The 23,110-nt window shown below is 43.2% G+C and overlaps 1 protein-coding gene across 50 annotated transcripts in view; it reads right to left on the bottom strand.

Annotated features, from left to right (window-relative positions):
• The window catches only part of CELF1 (CUGBP Elav-like family member 1), a 92,094-nt gene that overhangs the window by 40,392 nt on the left and 28,592 nt on the right, over positions 1-23,110 (bottom strand). For 15 of the 50 annotated variants that reach the window (XM_015434738.4, XM_045370484.3, XM_065529487.2 and 12 more), the window contains exon 2: positions 1,787-1,826. The exons of the other annotated variants lie outside the window; for them this stretch is intronic. The gene's annotated coding sequence lies outside the window, so the exon portion shown is untranslated. The remainder of the gene's footprint in view (positions 1-1,786; positions 1,827-23,110) is intronic. 50 annotated transcript variants of the gene reach the window in all.

The raw sequence follows: 23,110 nt of genomic DNA, 5'->3' as shown, positions 1-23,110 counted from the left end.
AGTATAGCCTCAGAGCCTTCCTTGGAGTATCTGTCAGTAACCCTGACCCAACAAACAGTCCTGTCAAATTGTGACCACCCTTCCAATCAAGTAATACTTTCAGATCCCACGCTAGTTCTGGAACTTAAGTGCATTTCTTAGTTGGTAACAATATATCGTAAGTTTATACTTTATTTAAGCTCCAGTGCTGATTTAAAAACCAGTATGTTAGGCCAGGCGCAGTGGCTCACACCTGCAATCCCAGCACTTTGGGAGGCCAAGGCGGGCAGATCACGAGGTCAGGAGATCGAGACCATCCTGGCTAATACAGTGAAACCCCTTCTCTACTAAAAAAATACAAAAAAATTAGCCGGGTGTGGTGGCAGGCGCCTGTAGTACCAGTTACTTGGGAGACTGAGGCAGGAGAATGGTGTGAACCCAGAAGGCGGAGCTTGCAGTGAGCCGAGATCCCGCCACTGCACTCCAGCCTAAGTGACAGAGTGAGGCTCTGTCTCAAAAAAAAATAAAAATAAAAATAAAAAAATAAAAAAAATAAAAAAATCAGTCTGTTAGCCAGGCACAGTGGCTCACACCTGTAATCCCAGTACTTTGAGAGGCCGAGGCCAGCAGATCACCTGAGGTCAGGAGTTCGAGACCAGCCTGGTCAACATGATGAAACTCCGTCTCTACTAAAAATACAAAAATTAGCCAGGCGCAGTAGCAGGCATCTGTAATCCCAGCTACTCGGGAGGCTGAGGCACAAGAATCACCTGAACCCAGGAGGCGGAGCCTACAGTGACCTGAGATCGTGCCACTGCACTCCAGCCTGGGTGACAAGAGTGAAACTCCATCCCCACCCCCCACGCCCCCCAAAAAAAAAATTCCGTATGTTGAACAAATTCTGGTTCAAGAAAGGTATTATTGTCTGTATGGAATCTACTAAGTTCTGTCCTCATCTCTGTTCCAGTGGTGTCCAATCTTTAGGCTTCCTTGTGCCACACTGGAAGAAGAATTGTCTTGGGCCACAAATAAAATACACTAATGATAGCCGATGAGTTAAAAAAAAAAAAAAAAAAAAATTTGCAGGCTGGGCGCGGTGACTCACGCCTGTAATCCCAGCACTTTGGGAGGCCAAGGAGGGCGGATCACGAGGTCAAGAGATAGAGACCATCCTGGCTAACGCGGTGAAACCCTGTCTCTACTAAAAATACAAAACATTAGCCAGGCATGGTGGCGCATGCCTATAGTCCCAGCTACTCGGGGGGCTGAGCCAGGAGAATCACTTGAACCTGGGAGGTGGAGGGGTTGCAGTGAGCCAAGATTGTGACACTGCTCTCCAGCCTGGGTGACAGAGCAAGACTCCGTCTCAAAAAAAAAAAAAAAAGGAAAAAAAAAATCTCATGTTTTAAGAAAGTTCATAAATTTGTATTAGGCTATATTCAAAGTCGTCCTGGAACACATGCAGCCCACAGGCCGCGGGTTGGACAAGTCTGGTGTAGAGTATTCCTCCCAGCTCCCTCCAACATACACACGTTCCTCCCAACAGCTGTAAGAATTAGGCGGTAGCTAGTTTTAGTGGGAGATAAGCCTGCCTTGGAAAATAGCTAAGTTTGAAAGAGTTGGAAAAGAGGGCAAGAAAATATTTCTAGCTTCCCAGAGACATACATTTTGCAAATGTTATCCCATAATGTAGAAAAGAAGCCATCACCTTTCTGAAAGCAACTTTTTCATATCTGCATAGCAGGCCTCATGCAAGAAGGTTAAAAAGAGAGCCATGGAGCACACCCATTCAGTAGTTAGCCCATACCTGTAGCTTTACACTTCCCTCTCTGGACTATGTCTTCACTCTAAAAAACCAAGGAAAGAAAAATAAGTGGGCCATGCCTAGATGTCTTTCATGACTCGAGATATATAGCCTCTTTCCAAAGAAAAGCCCCTTTGTCACCATGGCAGAAGATAAAAATACGTAGCCTTTTTTACTCCTGCGCCCTTTTTACTCAATACCTTAAAGATAAGTTGCATTTAATATCTCAAGGCTAATTTTAAAACACAACTTAAACGATGGGGGAAGTAAAATACTAAAAGGCTTAAAAGAGTCTTGCCCTAAAATGTCATAACAAATAGCAAACCAATGACTAGAATTTATGAGGTTGAATTTCAATACATCTAGGTCACTAAAACAATCATTTTTAACATCTGCTTTTGGATGGGAGACTAAGAAAAACTAAAGGCTGTATAATTATTTTAGCAATTAAGGATCATGTTATTAATGTGGAGAGACCACACTATTTCCCCAAAGCAACCTTCCTGAATACATAGGTGCCGGGCATGAAACCCTACAAAAGCAACCAAGTTCCTGCCACTGTAAATGCATCTTGGTGGCCCTAGTGTGGCGGTGAACCACTGAAACCAAAAAAAATCAGAAGATGGGGAAGTTAATTGAAGGTAAAAGCAAACAGAGGAACCACAAAACCAATTCGTTTTATTTTTAAACATTATTGAACAATCTTGCAAGTAAAAACTGACTATATAAAACTGCCCAAATTCCTACAAACTTCCACGTACAACTCCTGCCAGCTGTATTTCTATCTGGCTCTCATTACAGACAATAAACTATTCAAAGTCACCAAGGACAATGTCTACATTGGAAAGTACAAGAATTCTGAAAGACAAAGCCAGACCCAGAACTAACTAATAAGACACTGCCTATCCTCCCTGAAGACAGAGACATTTCTTAACTGGCATAAAATAGGTGCTAAGTATTAACTTTTCATGCAGACTTAATTAGTTTCCAATTTTGCTAATAAAGTAGTGATGTGTTCCAATAATTTTAAGGGCAAAGCTTAAACTAATTTTTAAAAAAAGAACTTCCTAAAAGCATTTATTTGCATCTGTCTATACCATCAAAAGTCATCAAGAAAAAAGGAACTTCCATTTACTAAGTTCACAAACTTCATTCAATCCTTTATCATTATGACCATTTAAGGTGAGGACTACCCTAAGGATTCAGATGCTAAGGAAGATAAACTGCCCATGGCTTCTTGGTAGGTCTGTCTCTCTAGAGAAATGTGACCATAATTCAGGAGGTACCAACTTTTACTGAGATAGTGTGTCTTGAGAAGGCTCTGTAGTGGTTATCACAGATGGTAGACAGCAAGTTAAATTTCTACTTGTTAAGAGTTCTTCTGGAAGACGTAAAGAGCAAAGAAAAGGCCAGGGAATCACATTTCCCTCCAAATTTTATGTGAAACACAGTTTGAAAAACAGTGTTATTATGTGATGGGTTTTCATAGGCATCACTTCTACCCTCTGAGACCAGACTCAGACTGCAAGCTAGTCAGGGAATCTCCAAGATAAAGAGAGCAAAAAGGAGACCTGGAGTTGTTAAGGATCAATACATGAAAGGGTAAGGGACAGGTATCTTAAGTCCCAGAGAACACAGCAGCCCTTAGGGGGCTAGGAACATTTTAACTGCCAGTCCAAGAGAAAGCAAAAAAAAATGAATTTAAGAAACAAAACAAACAAACAAAAAACTCCACATAAACAGGATATCATCCTACTCCTAAGCCACTGAAAGACTTTTTAAAGGAAACCACACACACACACACACACACACACACACACACACACACACACCAATAAATAAATAAATAAAACACACTGTAATCTTCCACACAGGATCCTGTCACTTGGAGAAGGGCAAATGAATAAATAGTCCACTACACAAAAAAGGTTGGTTGTGCTGGCCGGGCACGGTGGCTCACGCCTGTAATCTCAGCACTTTGGGAGGCTGAGGCGGGCAGATCACGAGGTCAGGAGATTGAGACCATCCTGACTAACACGGTGAAACCCCATCTCTACTAAAAACACAAAAAATTAGCGGGGCGTGGTGGCAGGCGCCTGTAGTCCCAGCTAATTGGGAGGCTGAGGAAGGAGAACAGCGTGAACCCAGGAGGCGGAGCTTGCAGTGAGCTGAGATCACGTCACTGCATTCCAGCCTGGGCAACAGAGCGAGACTCCATCTCAAAAAAAAAAAAAAAAAAAAAAAAAGGTTGTTTGTTTGTTTTGAGACGGAATTTCGCTCCTGTTGCCCAGGCTGGAGTGCAATGACGCGATCTTGGCTTACTGCAATCTCCGCCCACCAGGTTTAAGCAATTCTCTGCCTCAGCCTCCTGAGTAGCTGGGATTATAGGCATGCGCCACCATGCCCAGCTAATTTTGTATTTTTAGTAGAGATGGGATTTCACCATGCTGGTCAGGCTAGTCTCGAACTCCTGACCTCAGGGGATCCGCCCACCTCGGCCTCCCAAAGTGCTGGGATTACAGGGGTGAGCCACTGTGCCTGGCCTCAAAAAAGTTGTGTGTGTATATATATATAAATATAAATATATATATATATATATATATATTTTGTTTTGTTTTGTTTTGTTTTTCTTTTTTTTTGAGACGGAGTCTCACTCTGTCGCCCAGGCTGGAGTGCAGTGGCGCGATCTCAGCTCATTGCAAGCTCCGCCTCCCAGGTTCACGCCATTCTCCTGCCTCAGCCTCCGGAGTAGCTGAGACTACAGGCGCCCACCACCTCGTCCGGCTAGTTTTTTTGTATTTTTAGTAGAGACGGGGTTTCACCGTGGTCTCGATCTCCTGACCTCGTGGTCCACCTGCCTCGGCCTCCCAAAGTGCTGGGATTACACGCGTGAGCCACCACGCCCGGCAAAAGTTATATTTTTTTAAAGCTTTGTCTTCCCAGTTTTGCTTTTCCTATGTTATTTCATTGCCTATTCTGTGAGAAAACCAAAATGCTTTGGGGAGAGAGAAAAGCTGAATGAAAACTAAAAGCTTTGACTGTTTTACAACTTTCCTTTCGTTTCTGTGGGGAAACAAAGGACACATGCTCCGTGAGAAAGCCTGAACTGTTTGTACTATATTTCCTTGTAGCTCCACGGATGTCTGTTTCTATTAACATTATCTCTACTTTTCTCTATCACAATGCGAGGGCCAGGAAGTATATAGGTGGTTCTAAAGAGGAGTAAAAAAGCTAAGAGGGGGGCTGGGTGTGGCAGTGCACACCTGTAGTCCTAGCAACTTGGAGGGCTAAGGCAGGAGCACTGCTTGAGCCCAGAAGTTTGAGGCTGTAGTGAGCTATGCTGGCACCACTCCACTCCAGCTTAGGCCACACAGCTTAGTGAGACCCTGTCTCCCCACCCCACTCCAAAATAAGGCTAAAGGGAAAAAGGAGCATAAAAAATGTAGGGAACAGCCAGGCATGGTGGGGTTCATGCCTGTAATCCCAGCACTGTGGGAGGTCGAGGCAGGTGGATCACTGAAGGTCAGGAGTTCCAGACCAGTCTGGCCAACATGGTGAAACCCTGTCTCTACTAAAAATACAAAAATTAGCTGGGTGTGGTGTTTCAAAAAAAAAAAAAAGCACCTATAATCCCAGCTACTCGGGAGGCTGAGGCATAAGAATCACTTGAACCTGGGAAGCAGAGGTTGCAGTGAGCCGAGATCGCTCCACTGCATTCCAGCCTGGGCAACAGGGTGATATACGGTTTCCAAAAAAAAAAAAACGGTAAGGAAGTAGGGAGAGTGGCGACATCAAGACGAAGGGCAAGCTAGCTGAGGGTTCCAATATTATCTGCCTGCGATAAATGTTTAAAGACATTTAAAATACAACCTTGTAAACTAGTTCAACCATTATGGAAAACAGTATGGCGATTCCTCAAGGATCTAGAACTAGAAGTACCATATGACCCAGCCATCCCATTACTGGGGATATACCTAAAGGATTATAAATCATGCTGTTATAAAGAAACATGCACACGTATGTTCACTGCGGCACTCTTCACAATAGCAAAGACTTGGAATCAACCCAAATGTCCATCAGTGACAGACTGGATTAAGAAAATGTGGCACATATACACCACGGAATACTATGCAGCCATAAAAAAGGATGAGTTTGTGTCCTTTGTAGGGACATGGATGCAGCTGGAAACCATCATTCTCAGCAAACAATCGCAAGAACAGAAAACCAAACACCACATGTTCTCACTCATAGGTGGGAACTGAACAATGAGATCACTTGGACTCGGGAAGGGGAACATCGCACACCGGGGCCTATTATGGGGAGGGGAGGGGGGAGGGGGGAGGGATTGCACTGGGAGTTATACCTGATGTAAATGACAAGTTGATGGGTGCTGACGAGTTGATGGGTGCAGCACACCAACATGGCACAAGTATACATATGTAACAAACCTGCACGTTATGCACATGTACCCTAGAACTTAAAGTATAATAATAAAAAAGTAGCATTAAAATGTGTATATGACAAAAATAAAATAAAATAAAATAAAATAAAATACAACCTCATAAGTTTTTAAATTGTTCTTGACTGACAGAAAAGGCTCTGAGATCGCCTAAAAGCCTTTCTTAGAATAGGCAAAGTAATAAGCTCTTCATAAAAATTTCTTAGTGTTTTCTACTGGCCTATACAGCTTGTACACTGAGTAAATGACAAAACGGTGTCTTTCCCAGGATGACTGGCACTGATTCAGTCACCATCAGCAGCTCTTACATAGAACGTGCTATATCGCAAACTCCAAAGACAAGGGCCTGTGGCACAATGATGTTCAATAACATACATAAGTCCTAAGCCCATGAACTTGGCCTCATTAGTAAGACTCACTGTTCTTCCCCCCCCCCCCCAAGGGTCTCGCTCTGTCGCCCAGGCTGGAATGCAGTGGTGTCATCTTGGCTCACTGCAACCTCCGCCTCCTGGGCTCAAGCAATCCTCCCACCACGGCCTCCCAAGTAGCTTGAACTACAGGTGCGTACCACCACGCCCGGCTAATTTTTGTATTTTTTGTAGAGAAAGGGTTTTGCCATGTTGCCCAGGCTGGTCTTGAACTCCTGGGCTCAAGAGATCCAGCCCCCTTGGCCTCACGAAGTGCTGGGATTACAGATGCAAGCCCCCGCATCTGGCCAACTCACTCTTACTAACAACTGTTAGTAAGCAACCTTAATAATTCCTTGAAAAACTTTTTTGATATAAGACAGGGAACTAATAAAGAATTTAGCCAGGAAAAAAAGAATTTAGTTGGGTACAGTGGCTCATACCTATAATCCCAACACTCTGGGAAGCTCAGGTGAGAGGATTGCTTGAGCCCACAAGTTTGAGACCAGCCTGGACAACATCGTGAAACCCTGCTTCTATCAAAAAGAAAAAAAAAATTAGTTGGGCATGGTGACGTGTGTCTGTAGTCCCAGCTACTCGGAAGGTTGAGGTGGGAGGATTGCTTGAGCCCAGAGGTTGAGGCTGCAGTGAGCTGTGATGGCACCACTGCACTCCAGCCTAGGTAACAGAGCAAGATTGTCTCAAAAAAAAGAAACAAAAAATAATTTAACAACTATCCAGATTAGAGATTTTTAAACGATCTTAAAAGCAGAAGTGTTTTTGTCCTAAACATGAAAGTGAGGCTGTTCAGGTCAAAGATAGAGGAGGGAGAGGCAGGCCCCAACTGTCAGTCTCTCTTAGCCCTCAGGGTAAACCTCTTGGGAAATAAGAGGTAATCTCTTGGGAAATAAGAGAACTAGATGAAATAATTCAAAACAATAGATAATTCATCAATATTATATCTGGCTTTGACACAAATGGTTTTTTTAACAATAAATTTTCCTATCTTTAGAATCAATGTATTTAACATACAATCAGTGGTAATAAATGCACATCTTCAAATTGATGGAATATGGCATTTAAAGTTTGTAAACCCTTATCACTTAAAAGTAAGGAGAAATGTCTAGACATTTGTAAAGTGGCAATAAGTAAGAGCTAACATTTTTTGAGCATTTACCATACACTATGATCTGTTTTGGGTGCTTTACATTTAATCCTCGTATGTACGCTATCTCCATTTTGCAGATGAGAAAAGACACAAAGAGATGAAATGACTCCCTCAAGATCACAGGGATATGGGCTAAGAAGGCTGCTTCAGGTTAAAAATTGTCTCCAAGGGAAGCTCATGCACATAACCCACAGAAAGGTCTGTTTAAATGCTAAGGGCCATAAAGTTGAGTTTGACTTTTTTTTGAGACAGAGTCTCTCTCTGTCGTCCAGGCTGAAGTGAAGTGGCGTGATCTCGACTCACTGCAACCTCCGCCTCCCAGGTTCAAGTGTTTCTTGTGCCTCAGCCTCCCAAGTAGCTAGGACTACAGGCACAAGCCACCATGCCCAGCTAATGTTTTGTGTTTTCAGTAGAAACAGGGTTTCCCCATGTTGCCAAAGCTGGTCTTGAACTCCTGAGCTTAGGCAATCCACCCTCCTTGGTCTCCCAGAGTGTGCTAGGATTACAGGAGTGAGCCACTGTGCCCGGTTTTTTGTTTTGTTTTGAGATGGAGTCCCGTTCTGTTGCCCAGGTTGGAGTGCAGTGGCATGATCTCTGATCACTGCAACTTCCACCTCCTGGGTTCAAACAATTCTCCTGCCTCAGCCTCCCGAGCAGCTGAGACTACAGGCACTTGCCACCACACCTGGTTAATTTTTTTGTATTTTTAGTAAAGACAGGGTTTCACTGTATTAGCCAGGATGGTCCTGATCTCCTGACCTCATGATCTACCCGCCTTGGCCTCCCAAAGTGCTGGAATTACAGGCATGAGCCAACGTGCCTGGACTTCTTTTTTTTAAAGAGATGAGGGATAGGCCAGGAGCAGTGGCTCAAGCCTGTAATCCCAGCACTTTGGAAGGCCGAGATGGGTGGATCATGAGGTCAGGAGATCAAGACCATCCTGGCTAACATGGTGAAACCCTGTCTCTACTAAAAAATACAAAAAACTAGCCGGGCAATGTGGCGGGCGCCTGTAGTCCCAGCTACTCCGGAGGCTGAGGCAGGAGAATGGCATAAACCCAGGAGGCGGAGCTTGCAGTGAGCTGAGATCTGGCCACTGCACTCCAGCCTGGGCAGCAGAGTGAGACTCCGTCTCAAAAAAAAAAAAAAAAAAAAAAAAAAAGAAATGAGGGATCACTCTGCCCGGCTAATTTTTTTGTATTTTTAGTAGAGACAGAGTCTGGCCACGTTAGCCAGGCCGGTCTCGAACTCCTGACCTCAAGTGATCCGCCCGCCTCAGCCTCCCAAAATGTTGGGATTACAGGTGTGAGCCTCCGCACCCTGCCCAAACTTTTAACCGGAAGAGAGACAAGAGACAAATAACAGAATTAATTTGTGAAAAGTATATTCTCTTTAAAGTACTACTTTTCAGTCAGCTTGCAATGCCCTTTACTACTTTCTTTCTGTTACATGCCAGGCTCAATAAGTTAGGTCCCCTGCTTTAGAAAACTGCATGTTCACCTACTCTCATGCTCCAGAGAGCCAAGTAATCAGATAAAAGGATCAAGTGGGGAGCAGAGCTCTCAGGAGCTGGAGGCCTGTAAACTCAACAATGCTTTAGGCTAAACTTCAGGCTAAACTTTATGCTAAACCGTGTGAAAATGGACAAGTGAGATTTCCTGAAGACAAAATCCATAGCTTTCATCAGATTCTGTAAGGGGTTCACAACCATTCTTAGAATGGTTCCCCCTTAGACTTCCAATCCCTAGAGGATGGGACTAGATTAATGTAGACTAACACTAAGTCATCTAAAACTATAACTGTATTTTCTCTAAACAAGTTTTTAAAGTTATCTAGTTTAGTCCACATCACATATGATTCACCTGTAAAACTGATTTTAACCTAATTTCAAAATGTTGTTAGTGAACTATGTTTCAACTGACTTTCTCATTTACATTCATATCCACAGAACACCTGAATAAAAGTAACACATATCAGACCTTCAATTGTTGAACTTAATTCCCCAGTTTATCCGGTGTAATTTGTAAAGTTTCTATGAATTTTCCTGAATTGAGACATACTTGCACTTTCTAGTTTTTTGGGGTTTTTCCCCCTTGAAACTGTAGGTACTTGGGTAAAAAAGCAACATGGGGGGCAGCACCCTCTCTTTTTTTTTTTTTTGGGACAGAGTCTCGCTCTGTCGTCCAGGCTGGAGTGCAGTGGTGTGATCTTGGCTCACTGCAAGCTCCGCCTCCCGGGTTCATGCCATTCTCCTGCCTCAGCCTCCTGAGTAGCTGGGACTACAGGCGCCCACCACCACGCCTAATTTTTTTGTACTTTTAGTAGAGACAGGGTAACACTGTGTTAGCCAGGATGGTCTCGATCTCCTGACCTCATGATCCGCCCTCCTTGGCCTCCCCAAAGTGCTGGGATTGCAGGTATAAGCCACCACGCCCGGCCACCCACCTTTTTTAAAACAAAATATTTCATAAGTATTCCTTCCTGTTTTAATTTTTCCATTTCCCCAACTTTAATTAATTATACATACAACCATATTTTGGTTTATAGTCTACCAGGATTTCTTCCATGCATACAATAAAAAGTAAAAGCATTCAAATACACAAAATTTTCTTTTATTTTCTTTTTTTTTCTAGATAGAGTCTTGTTCTGTCGCCCAGGCCGGAGTGCAGTGGCGCAATCTCAGCTCACTGCAGCCTCCGCCTCCCAGGTTCAAGCAATTCTGCTTCAGCCTCCCGAGTAGCTGGGACTACAGGCATGTACCACCACACCCTACTAATTTTTGTATTTTTTAGTAGAGACAGGGTTTCAGCACGTTGGCCAGGCTGGTCTTGAACTCCTGACCTCAAGTGATGGGCTCACCTTGGCCTCCCAAAGTGCTGGGATTACAGGCATGAGCCACCGTGCCCAGCCTCAAATACACAGAATTTTCAAATTCAATATTATGCTAAGTATACTACTGCACAACCTACTTTTTTTCACGTAACAATGACAAACATTTTCTCGTAAGCAGCCATTATTAAAGGATCAGAGCCACTAATGGCCTAAAGCTTGACTCTGCCAATAGCATCCTTGCATATTCACAACCAATAAATAGAACTATTTCACAAAACCAACATAATTATTAAATCCTCAGAAATCATACAAAAAAAGTAGTATATGAAAGTTGGATGGGAGCGGGCTCTTTATTCTCCTCCTTCCTCCCTAATCTAGCTCACCTCCTATTTAGTTATATGATCTTCCCATGAGTATGTAAGCACCTAAACCAGAGGTCATCTCACCTGAGAGGCACCCTATTTTAGAGGCACTCAGATGAGGCAAACAGAGCATGCAAAAAACATTTTTAAACATCTTTTTGGCCAGGCATGATGGCTCATCCCTGTAATCCCAGCACTTTGGGAGGCCAAGGCAGGAACATCTCTAGCACCCAGGAGTTTGAGACCAGCTTCGGCAACACAGCAAGACCCCATCTCTAAAAAAAAAAAAAAAAAATCAGGCATGGCGGCACGCGCCTGTAGCCCTAATCTGGATGCTGAGGTAGGAGGATTGCTTGAGTCCAGAAGTTTGAGGCTGCAGTGAGCCATGATCGTGCCACTGCACTCCAGTCTGGGTGACAGAGCAAGACCTTGTTTCAAAAAATAAACAAATAATTTTAAAAATCTCTTTTCCTATTTCCTCCCCCAAATGCCCACTCTCTCGGTGTAACTCTCAAATCCCCCGTATTTCCTCTCTGCCCCCCAAACAGCTTCCTACTGTGGTGAGAGTTGGGAGGAGGAATCTAATTATTTCTATAGTTCCTGTTTCTTTCCCATGGCAGTACTGTCAACAGTGGACAACAAATTGCTGGATGTAGCAGTAGCAATCTACATATGATAACTAAGCTAATGCACAGCTTTCTCTGGGCAGAATTACTAATGCTTCTACCTATCATTGTAGTATGAACCCAATGTTCCAGGCACATCAGTGTTAAGTATTTGCCTGGTGGCTTCTACCTTCAAAGGCACAGAAGTAATACACAGAAGTAAGGGGAAGAATGCACAGAGGTGGAGGAAGTGGGAGCTCTGAAGACACCAAGGGAGGGTGCTAGCTACAAGGACTGTGATACCAGACAAAGTACCTAATTCAAACCCAAAGGCTCAGTCATTCAACCTTTCCATAATATTCATGATTGCTTGCTCAAATTTGGCATGTTCTAAGGCCACAGTTCCTTCTTAGTTTCACTGCCCTGCCATGAGGCCAAATCTGTCTCATCTAGTGAGTCACTACTGCTCCTCTTTCCAACTGCATTTTGATTTCAGCCCACTTGTGCCGCTCATCAGGGCTGCACCATATGTTAGTACCATGTAGGCAGAATGTGACTAATTTTTTTCTCAAGCACTGTCAGAGTTACTTTTAAAACCACCTTATAATCTTGATGTCTCTTGCAGAGTCATTATAATACGTAACCTTTGGAAATGACTATAATTATTTTTCTGAGTGCTCAAAGGAGATTCTTCAGCATTTTTATTCCCATTTTTCAGATGAAGGAACTAAAGGGAAGATAAGGGATTAAGAGAACTGGGTTCCACAACCAACCACTGGAACTTGGATCTTCTCTAGTCACAGTGCTGTATTTGGTAAAACAAGGCAGCCTGTAAAATGTTTTTTATTAGTAAACTCAAAAGATTACTTTGCCTCTCTTTATTATTTACTTATTTATTTTTTTAATACAGAGTCTCGCTCTGTCGCCCAGGCTAGAGGGCAGTGGTGTGATCTCAGCTCCCTGCAACCTCTGCCTCCTGGGTTCAACATGGTGAAACCCTATCTCTACTAAAAATACAAAAATTAGCCGGGCATGTGGCAAGCCTGTAATCCCAGCCATTTGGGAGGCTACAGCAGAAAGAACTGCTTGAACCCAGGAGGCGAGCTGAGATCACGTCACTATACTACAGCCTGAGAGACAGAGTGAGACTCTGTCTCAAAATAAAAAATAAAAATAAAAAGAGAGAGAAAAGGACGGAATTGCCCATGGACCACAAATGATTTTCGAATTGGTCAAGATCGTAATAAGTGAGTGAAAGTAATGCTCTAATACACTGAAAGTAAAATAGAGATGACTTGCAGATTTAGCTAGTATCACCAAATTCCCCCCAAATTTAGTTTAAGAGGAAGGGGAGCAGCTGCTCCTACCTCCCGTAGGCAACTTGCCTCTTCTCCAGCAGTAACAGCAATAATGGTTGCTACAGCTGATAATTAAGCTCATCTCAAGAAGGTTTCTTAAATCTTCCAGGTATTGCAGATCCTATGTTTATTCTAGTAACTCTTCAGGGTAATTGCTTGATTGACGCTGCAATTATTAGGCCTCCCCATCTCCACTAATAATATTCTTTTTTTTTTTTTTTTTGAGATAGAGTCTCGCTTTGTCGCCTAGGCTGGAGTGCAGTGGCATGATCTTGGCTCACTGCAACCTCTGCCTCCCAGTTGCAAGCAATTTTCCTGCCTCAGCTTCCCCAGTAGCTGGGACTACAGGCCCAAGCCACCAAGCCTGGCTAATTTTTGTATTTTTTTAGTAGAGACGGGGTTTCGCCATGTTGGCCAGGCTGGTTTTGAACTCCTGACCTCAGGTGATCCACTTGCCTCAGTGTCCCCAAGTGCTGGGATTACAGACATGAGCCACTGCGCCCAGCTCACTAATATTTTTCAGTGGATAATATCACTTGCAAAATATAAAAAGGGATAGTATCTCATCAGTATTGAAAACTGAGCTGAGCACAGTGGCTCACACTTATAATCCCAGCACTTTGGGAGGAGGACTTCTTGAGCCTACAAGTTCCAGACCAGCTTGGGCAATACAGTGTGACTTATCTCTATAAAAAAATTTAAAAATTAGCTGGGTGTGGTGGCGCATGCCTGTAGTCCCAGTTACTTGGGAAGCTGAGGCGGGAGAATCACTTGAGTCCAGAACGTAGGGGCTGCAGCAAACTGTGATCATGCCACTGCACTCCAGCCTGGACAACTGAGAGAGAGTCTGTCTAAAAAAACAGAGAGAAAAAAAAAAAAAAAAGATATGCCCTTTTATTTCAGCAATCCCAGTTCTAGAAATACAGCTTACAAATAATCTTGTATCTGATGTATACAAAGTATGCAAAGGGGCATTCATAAGAACATTGTTTGTATCAGCAAAACCTGAAAACATATGCCCATTAATTGAAGGCTATTCAATATAGTATAGCCATACAACAGAACACTATGTAGCTATTAAAGAAAATAAGGCAGCTAACTGATCAAGACGTATTCATATAAGAAGAAAGGAATTACACATGGCTTGTATATGAACAGAATATCTCTGGATGGATAAAGAAATAATTGCTAAGAGTAGTTGTAGAGGTGGAACAGTGGTTCAATGGTTTACATGTGAACACGTTACCTATTCTACAGAATTTTTTTTTTTTTTTTTTTTGAGACGAAGTTATGCTCTTGTTGCCCAGGCTAGAGTGCAATGCCACAATATTGGCTCACTGCAACCTCTGCCTCCTAGGTTCAAGTGATTCTCCTGCTTCAGCTTCCTGGGCAGCTGGGAATACAGGGACCCGCCACCACACCCAGCTACTTTTTTGTATTTTCAGTAGAGATGCGGTTTCACCATGTTGGCCAAGCTGGTCTCGAACTCGTGACCTCAGGTGATCGACTCGAAGTGCTAGAATTACAGGCATGAGCCACTGTGCCCGACCTACTGAAATTTTTTTAAAGAAAACTCAAGCTTTTGGAGCATGGCAACCTAGCCTGCAGACACCATATCCCCTCCTCCACTTCCCCCTGCAACCCGTAAGTCCATTCCTGCCACTTAAAAAAAAGGAAAGGAAAACTCGTGGAACTATAACGCACAAAGTAAAGAAAAACTTCAACTCATACTCTGTTCCGAAACAGCATTTTGGTTTTGTATTTTTCTCCTGCTTTGCCTGAAACTTCTGTGTGGAAACTGCCATTGTCCAGGTGATTCAGCAGTATATCATAATTATATCACACCACTTACAATTATCCCAGCAATTCAACTAACATTCATGCAGCTGGGACCTCAAACCTCATGTATGACCTATTTACAAAGTCTGAAGCTATTTTCAATCACTCAGCTGTATATCTATACATTTTCTCCAATCAACCTTTCCTGCCAAGGCAAAGTACAACATTAGCTGGATTCCAGTAAAGAAGGCAAGGGACAGGGTGAGATAATATGTCAAAACAAGTTCTATAAATACAGCTTTTGGCTTGTATCTCAAAAAGGAATCAAAACAGCTTCAAGTTTAAACAGAAAAACCCTACAGTCCCTGCAGTATCTTACTCGAAGGCTCTAGAGAACATAAGACGCCAGGGATCTGGAATCTTATTTCTCACACTGTATCATCTTGTCTCCCTCTCCCTTATCTCAGGGGGAGGTTTAGATGCAATTGCAAGCTTTATCATTCCAGCTCTGTATCTCCCCTGCCTCTTTTCTTATCTTACCAAATACATCAATTTCCTTCCTCTCTGTGAGGACGCTCCACCTCTTAGGCAGACAGGCCCAATACACACAACATACAACAGTCCTTCCTTAGCACTAGCCACCTAACTTCTATCATCTCCAAAATCCTTGACCAAGCAGCCAAGAACCCTGCCTGTACCATCTGCCCCAACCTCACCATCAAACACATGGGCACTCAAGCAGGATGCTTCCATATGGTCTTGTTTCAGGAGCTCTGTCTTGTTCTGTTGAAAAGCAGGAAACTTTATTTTCTTTCCATTCTTAAATTTTTAATTCTATAAAACTAGAGAAACCAGAAACTACTTCTGCAGAGACACTTCCTGAGACAGGTTATATGCCAGAAAATGCAAATTTTACACCTCTGCGTCAGCCAATCAGGGAACATGTTCAACAAGGATGCACAGCCCTAGGACAAATTCTATTCTATTCTATTATTCACTTTTTTAAAAAAGCTACTTTGGCTGGCCTGTAACCCCAGCACTTTGGGAGGCCGAGGCAGGTGGATCACTTGAGGTCAGGAGTTCGAGATCAGCCTGGCCAACATGGTGAAACCCCATCTCTACTAAAAATACAAACAAATTAGCCTGGCGTGGTGGCAGGAACCACCACGCCAGGCTAATTTGTTAGTGCTGGGATTATATGCTGGGATTACATGCTGTAATCCCAGCACTTGCACTTTGGGAGGCCAAAGCGGGTAGATCACGAGGTCAGGAAATCAAGACCATCCTATCCTGGCTAACATGATGAAACCCCGTCTCTACTGAAAACACAAAAAAATTAGCCGGGTGTGGTGGCGGGTGCCTGTAGTCCCAGCTACTCGGGAGCTGAGGCAGGAGAACGGTATGAACCCGGGAGGCAGAGCTTGCAGTGAGCCGAGATCACGCCATCGCACTCCAGCCTGGGTGACAGAGTGAAACTCCGTCTCAAAAAAAAAAAAAAAAAGAGTGCTCCTCACATTTAAATACCCACTTAAATCATCTGTCACATCCTTCAAATCACTCCTAAAAAATTTTAACTGTTCCACAAAATTTAACTTGTCAGTGCTTTGATTTCATTTTTATAAAAACAAGCTCTTTAAAAAAAAGCCAGGAGATCTATCAATCAAAAAAGCAACTACATTTTTAGAAAACATCTACTAATATACCCAGAACTAAAGAGGGTACCAAAAAAAGGCCCAATCCCTATCCTTAAGGAGTTAATGGTCTTGTTCAGAAAATATGACTTGCACTAGAAACAAGAAAAATGGGACAGCATCTATCTAAGGGAAAATGTTGCCATAAATGTGAGAGACTTAAAAAAATCCCAGAAGAGACCGGGCGCGGTGGCTCACACCTGTAATCCCAGCACTTTGGGAGGCCGAGGCGGGCAGATCACGAGGTCAGGAGATCGAGGCCATCCTGGCTAACACAGTGAAACCCCGTCTCTACTAAAAAATACAAAACACTAGCTGGGCGAGGTGGCGGGCGCCTGTAGTCCCAGCTGCTCGGGAGGCTGAGACAGGAGAATGGCGTGAATCCGGGAGGCGGAGCTTGCAGTGAGCCGAGATCGCACCATTGCACTCCATTCATCACACTGTCCATGATGTAATATATTTTTTGCTACCCTCCACTGAATTACATGGCCTACTAATAATTCCCTCATTATCATTTCTTTTAAACAGACTTCTCTGTTTTCCTGTCACTATCACAAAGATTATAAGCTTATGGATATGGCAAAACTTGCTGGTTCTCCCTTCCCATGCTCCCCTTGTAAGGGCATCTCTGGAAGATGTGTGGTGCAAGAAATGAGGTAAAGAAGCAGGCCAGGCACTGTGGCTCACTCCTGTAACCCCAGGACTTTGGGAAGCCGAGGTGGGCAGATCACTTGAGCTCAGGAGTTCAAGACCAGCCTAGGCAACATGGCAGAACTATCTCTACCCAAAAAATTAAAAAAAAATTAACTGGGCATAGTGCCATGTGCCTGTAGTCCCAGCTACTCCGGAGGCTGAGGTGGGAGGATCACTTGACCCTGGAAGCAGAGGTTGTGGTGAGCCAAGATCACGCCACTGCACTCCAGCCTGGGTGACAGTGAGCCCAATTTCTCCCCCCTGCGCCCCGCCCCCACAAAAAAGGCTAAAATTAATTCTGCTTTCACTATCTTCAGTAAATAGTCTGGTACTAGTGGAGATAAACTCGTAATTTTAGAGATGTTTCACAAACTTGTTACTTGACTTGCTGTTCTTTACCATCAATAAATGAACTAGTACAGTTGATGGTGATCTGCAAAACCAAAATCATACAGTCATTTTTTCATAAGGAAATTCTAAAATGAAAATGGGTTAGACTGATTCATTATTTAATAATCTCAAATAATAAAGTGTGCTAATAAAATAGACAAATATTAACTACAAACCCACAATGTACCCTATACCTAGACTCTAGAGTCATACTAATTAGTCATTTCTTGTTTTTTTGGTTTTTTTTTTGAGACGGAGTCTCGCTCTGTCGCCCAGGCTGGAGTGCAGTGGCTGGATCTCAGCTCACTGCAAGCTCCGCCTCCTGAGTTCACGCCATTCTCCTGCCTCAGCCTCCCGAGTAGCTGGGACTACAGGCGCCCGCCACCTCGCCCGGCTAGTTTTTTGTATTTTTTTTAGTAGAGACGGGGTTTCACCGTGTTAGCCAGGATGGTCTCGATCTCCTGACCTCGTGATCCGCCCGTCTCGGCCTCCCAAAGTGCTGGGATTACAGGCTTGAGCCACCGCGCCCGGCCCTAATTAGTCATTTCTAATCCCAGTTTTGCTGCTTGCTAGCCAGGTAACTGGGGAAATTGTTTAACTTCATAAATACCTCTGTTTCCTCATGCACAAAATGGTTACAGAAACACCATCTACCTTGCAGGATATTTGTTAGAATTAAAATATTTATATATGTAAAGTATTTAGAATAGTGCCTGACACATAGAAAATGTTCAATAAACATTTGCTACCATTATTATTCTGGGCACTAAGTTTGGTGTCTATGGTGGAAGAGAATGAGTCCCAAAAAATTTCAGTCTGTTACATGATGATTCTATCTCTTCAAAATAAAGTATCTGATCTTAAGATGTACTGTACAAGGCTCAATTATGTTATTCAAAGACAACAGGTTCATCTGTTTACTGAGCTAGAAACATAGCATGTAGTTTCACTTTCTAAAATGCAACAGCTATGTTAATTTTTTCTTTTCTTTTTGAGACGGAGTTTCGCTCTTGTTGCCCAGGCTGGAGTGCAATGACATGATCTTAGCTCACTGCAACCTCCACCTCCCAGATTCGAGAGATTCTCCTGCCTCAGCCTCCCAAGTAGCTGGGAATACTGGCATGCGTCACCAAGCCTGGCTAATTTTTTTGTATTTTTAGTAGAGACGGGGTTTCTCCATGTTGGTCAGGCTGGTCTTGAACTCCTGACCTCAGGTGATCCGCCTGCCTCGGCCTCCCAAAGTGCTAGGATTACAGGTGTGAGCCACCTTGCCCAGCTGAAATTTTTTTTATCATTAACACTTGAAGTAGGCCGGGCATGCTGGTTTAAGCCTGTAACCCCAGAACTTTGGGAGGCCAAGGCAGGTGGATCACCTGAGGTCAGGAGTTGGAGATCAGCCTGGACAACATGGTGAAACCCGGTCTCTACTAAAAATACAAAAATTAGCTGGGCATGGTAGTGGGCATCTCCCAGCTACTACTAGGGAGGCTGAGTCAGGAGAACCCAGGAGGCAGAGGTTGCAGTGAGCCAAGATTGTGCCATTGCACTCCAGCCTGGGTGACAGAGCAAGACTCTGTCTTTAAAAAAAAAAAAAACAAAAACAAAAAAAACGCCGGGTGCGGTGGCTCAGGCCTGTAATCCCAGTACTTTGGGAGGCCAAGGCGGGTGGATCACCTGAGGTCAGGAGTTCGAAACCAGCCTGGCCAACATGGTGAAACCCCCATCTCTACTAAAATACAAAAATTAGCCAGGTGTGGTGGCATGCGCCTGTAGTCGCAGCTACTTGGGAGGCTGAGGCAGGAGAATTGCTTGAACCTGGGAGGTGGAGGTTGCAGTGAGCCAAGTTCATGCCACTGCACTCCAGCCTGGGCGACAGAACAAGACTCCATCTCCCCCCCAAAAAAAGCAAACTTGAAGTAATAAAATAGGCTTCATTTATTTAAAAAAAAAAAATTGGGTACCTGAAATTATTCCAAAATATTTCCTAGCAGGAGGGGGAAGGGAATAGGCAAGAATTCTGGCAGCAATAGGCTGACAGATCTTGCACCTCCAACTGGGCCTGTTAGAGTCCAGTATATCTTCATTACGGATTACCAAACCATTTGTTCTGAGAGCACTTATTTATGTATAAACATTTATTCATTCATCAAACCAAAAAAAAAATTTTTCTTCGTGAAGCTTTCAAAACGGACACAGTAGAAAAATATAAACTAATAAAACAAGACCAAGGAAGTTAATAAATTTTTTAAAAGGCCAAGAACAAAAAGAAGGCTAGAATATAGGTGTGCTAATCAGACTGTCACTTACTGAGGCTGAGCTGTAAAATCAAAGAGCTGCCACTGATTTTAATCTCCAATGACAGGCTCTATCTACATAGGGTGCACAATGATTCACAGTATAAATGGGAAAACATTAGGACAGTAAAATGAGATGGGCACTAAGAATAGCCAAGAAAGAGAAGATGAAGCAGATACAACGCCATACTCAAAAGAATTTTAGAAAGTCAGTAAGTATACAGGATCCAAGAGAGGCTAAGCACCAGGTCCTAGACCCTAAACTAATAAGCATCCAAAACCTACAATGGACAAGGTGCAAAACAGATCCCTAAGTGATTCAGAGCCAGAACACATCCGTGTATAGTCACACAGAACTCTGCATCCATACCACACAGCCACAGGAAGAAGCTGCCTCAATCAAGGTGTTTCTCCAGCGTTTAAATAAAGTCCTTTCCTCTCCTCATTGACTACAGTTACAAACAGTATGTGCAGAGAACTGTTTCATCCCCACTCAGCTGACAAGTTCTATTCCCAACACTGCATGCTTATGACTCATGAGGGGATGGGGGAGGGGAGTGAAAGGAAACTGTAAAACAAAGCAACAAACTTAAATTTAGACTTAAACTGACCAGGAGTAAGGAATTCATCTCTGTTTAATTAGAACATCTCACAGCAGATCAAGAAAGTATTCTTTTAAAATATAGTAACAAACCCAGTATCTTCTGAAAATAACCTGAAATTTGTCTATATGTCATGTCTTCTGCTATTCCTTAAATAGACATGACACCAAAAGGCATTACAAGGCCTCTGTAAGGCCAAACTTTACAAAGTACTCAAACAGCGCAAACAGCATAGGTTGCTGTGGGGCCCAAAGCAACAGGGCATTCCCCATAGTTCCTTTCCTGGCAGACAGTGAAGTCAACACACTTAACCCCTACCGCGCTCTTCCAAGATGTGTACTAAATCATTTCTTAAAGGGGTGGAGGTGCCTCATCTTTTTATAATCAAATTTTATGTCAAAAAATTTGTGTGCCAAGAAAGGAATTCAATTCCACCCCTAAGAGCTGTTCTTTGTGACCTGTAACAAAACAAAGAGAAAAAAAAAAACACTACTACTTCAATGTGGTATGTTTCTAAGGGAACCCAAAGACCATTTCTGACATCACATTTCCCTGTTTGGTACCCTCTAGCCAAGATGGTGTTTTGTTAAATAATACAAATCTTGTCTCCTCGCCCCATCCCTAACATCCTGAAACATTATCTACAATTTACAATTGACTAACCTAAACAAAGCAAAACAACAAAGACAAACGAGTCACCTCTTTCACTTGAAAACCTCAGTCCTCCACAGAAACGCACACAGACAGACAGATGGACGTACGTAAGAACACAAACTGCGCGCCCTGGCTGAGTCCTGAGCAGGTCTGAGGCAGTGCGGGTGCCAAAGGGCGGCCACACGGCCTAGCTAGTGGGCTGCTCCTGCTGTTGCTGTACAAATATAGAAAGCTGAAAAGTGGAACAGCAGCTTCAGCAGAACAGATTCTGCTCCGTGCTCAGAGAGGGAGGAGCAGGGAACTGAACAGCTTTACCCATACATGGTTGCTAAAAGGGGGCCATTAGTGAAAGCCCAATTATCTCACACACATGCATTCTGTTCACATGCTCCAGACAAAAAAACAGAAACACACAGGCTGGTACTTGAAGTAAGGTTTGAGATATTCTATTTCAGTCAAGGAACTTCCAAATAATTTCACTCACTGACACCAAGAATCCCTCAGCCATGGGAAATGGAAAAGACATTTGAAAACCTTTACTAGGTCAGATTCCTACCAGATCAGCAGTAATGGTGAGGCTCAATTTATCATTTAAATCCTAAAATTTAACATGCAAAAAAAGGTTACTCTCCATTAGTGTGAACAATGTTAACTTTCACTAGCTCCTTGCTGCTTTCAGAATGAAGGTCTCATTCCAACTGTGTATGTTTTTTTATTTCTGGTTGATACAAGTTAAAATAAACTCTAATATAACTGTTAAAATCTGTGTCTCAGGATGATGGCTTATATAACCAGAAGCCAAATATTTGTGTTCCAAAAATTATTTTACTTAAAACAATTCATTCAGATTCACTTCAATGTGAAGTATGTGAAAAGCTTAATTGCTGACCAGAGTGAACTTTCCAACAATAAGAAATGCATGGCTGATTGGCTCAAATGATTCTATTCTTCAGCCCTTACTGAAGTATTTAGTGCATACCACCTATGTACTTTTATTTCCCCCTTATAGAGATGGGGTTTCATCATGCTGCCCAGGCAGGTCTCGAACTCCTAGGTGCAAGTGATCCACCCACCTTGGCTTGCCAAAGTGCTGGGATTACTGGCGTGAGCCACCAAGCCCAGCCTGGTTATGTATTTATTCAGTATCATAGGGGCTACAGCACAAATGAAAATCACACTATCAGTGACCTCCAATCTAGTTCCCAGATGAGATTAACACGAGATATTAATAATAAAGGCAGACAGTACATGACTACTGCACTAAAGTGTGGGGTACAAACTATAAATGCTATACACATTAAGAGAAGAGAGGCCGGCCTTGGTAGCTCACACGTGTAATCTCAGCACTTGGGGAGGCCGAGGTGGGTGGATTACTTGAGCCCAGGAGTTTGAGACCAGACTGGGCAATGTGGCGAGAACCCGTCTCTATCTACAAACAAAAGAAAAAAAAAGGAAGAAAGAAAAGAGAGAAGAGAGACTGAGAACAGAAAGATAGGCCTAGACTTTCTTGCTTATCCCACCTACCAGAACTCTCATAATGGGACCTGCGCGCTGGGAGTAGTGGCTCACGTCTGTAATCCCAGCACTTTGGGAGGCCAAGGTGGGCAGATCACCGAGGTCTGGAGTTCGAGACCAGCTTGACCAACAGGGAGAGATCCTGTTGAAAATACAAAATTAGCCAGGTGTGGTGGTGCGTGTCTGTAATCCCAGCTACTCGGGAGGCTGAGGCTGGAGAATCGCTTGAACCTGGGAAGTGGAGGTTGCAGTGAGCCAAGATTGTGCCATTGCACTCCATCTTGGGCAACAAGAGCAAAACTCTGCCTCAAAGAAAAAAAAAAAAAAAAAAAGGCACCTGCAATATCTTAAATGTGAAGAATACAGGATTTGAACTAGATGATTTCTAAGGTCCCTCCATTTCTGAAATTCTGAGTTTGTAGTTTCAACCTAAAATGTTTCATAGTATGAGATTAATGCCACACTACTTATGGAAGCAAAATTATAGTTTTTGCCTACTTTAGAGAAAACATATTCTA

This window comes from Macaca fascicularis, chromosome 14, assembly GCF_037993035.2.
Source record: "Macaca fascicularis isolate 582-1 chromosome 14, T2T-MFA8v1.1".
Taxonomy (NCBI): domain Eukaryota; kingdom Metazoa; phylum Chordata; class Mammalia; order Primates; family Cercopithecidae; genus Macaca; species Macaca fascicularis.
Note: the sequence above shows the minus strand (reverse complement) of the source record. Positions and strands in the feature narration are given on the sequence as shown.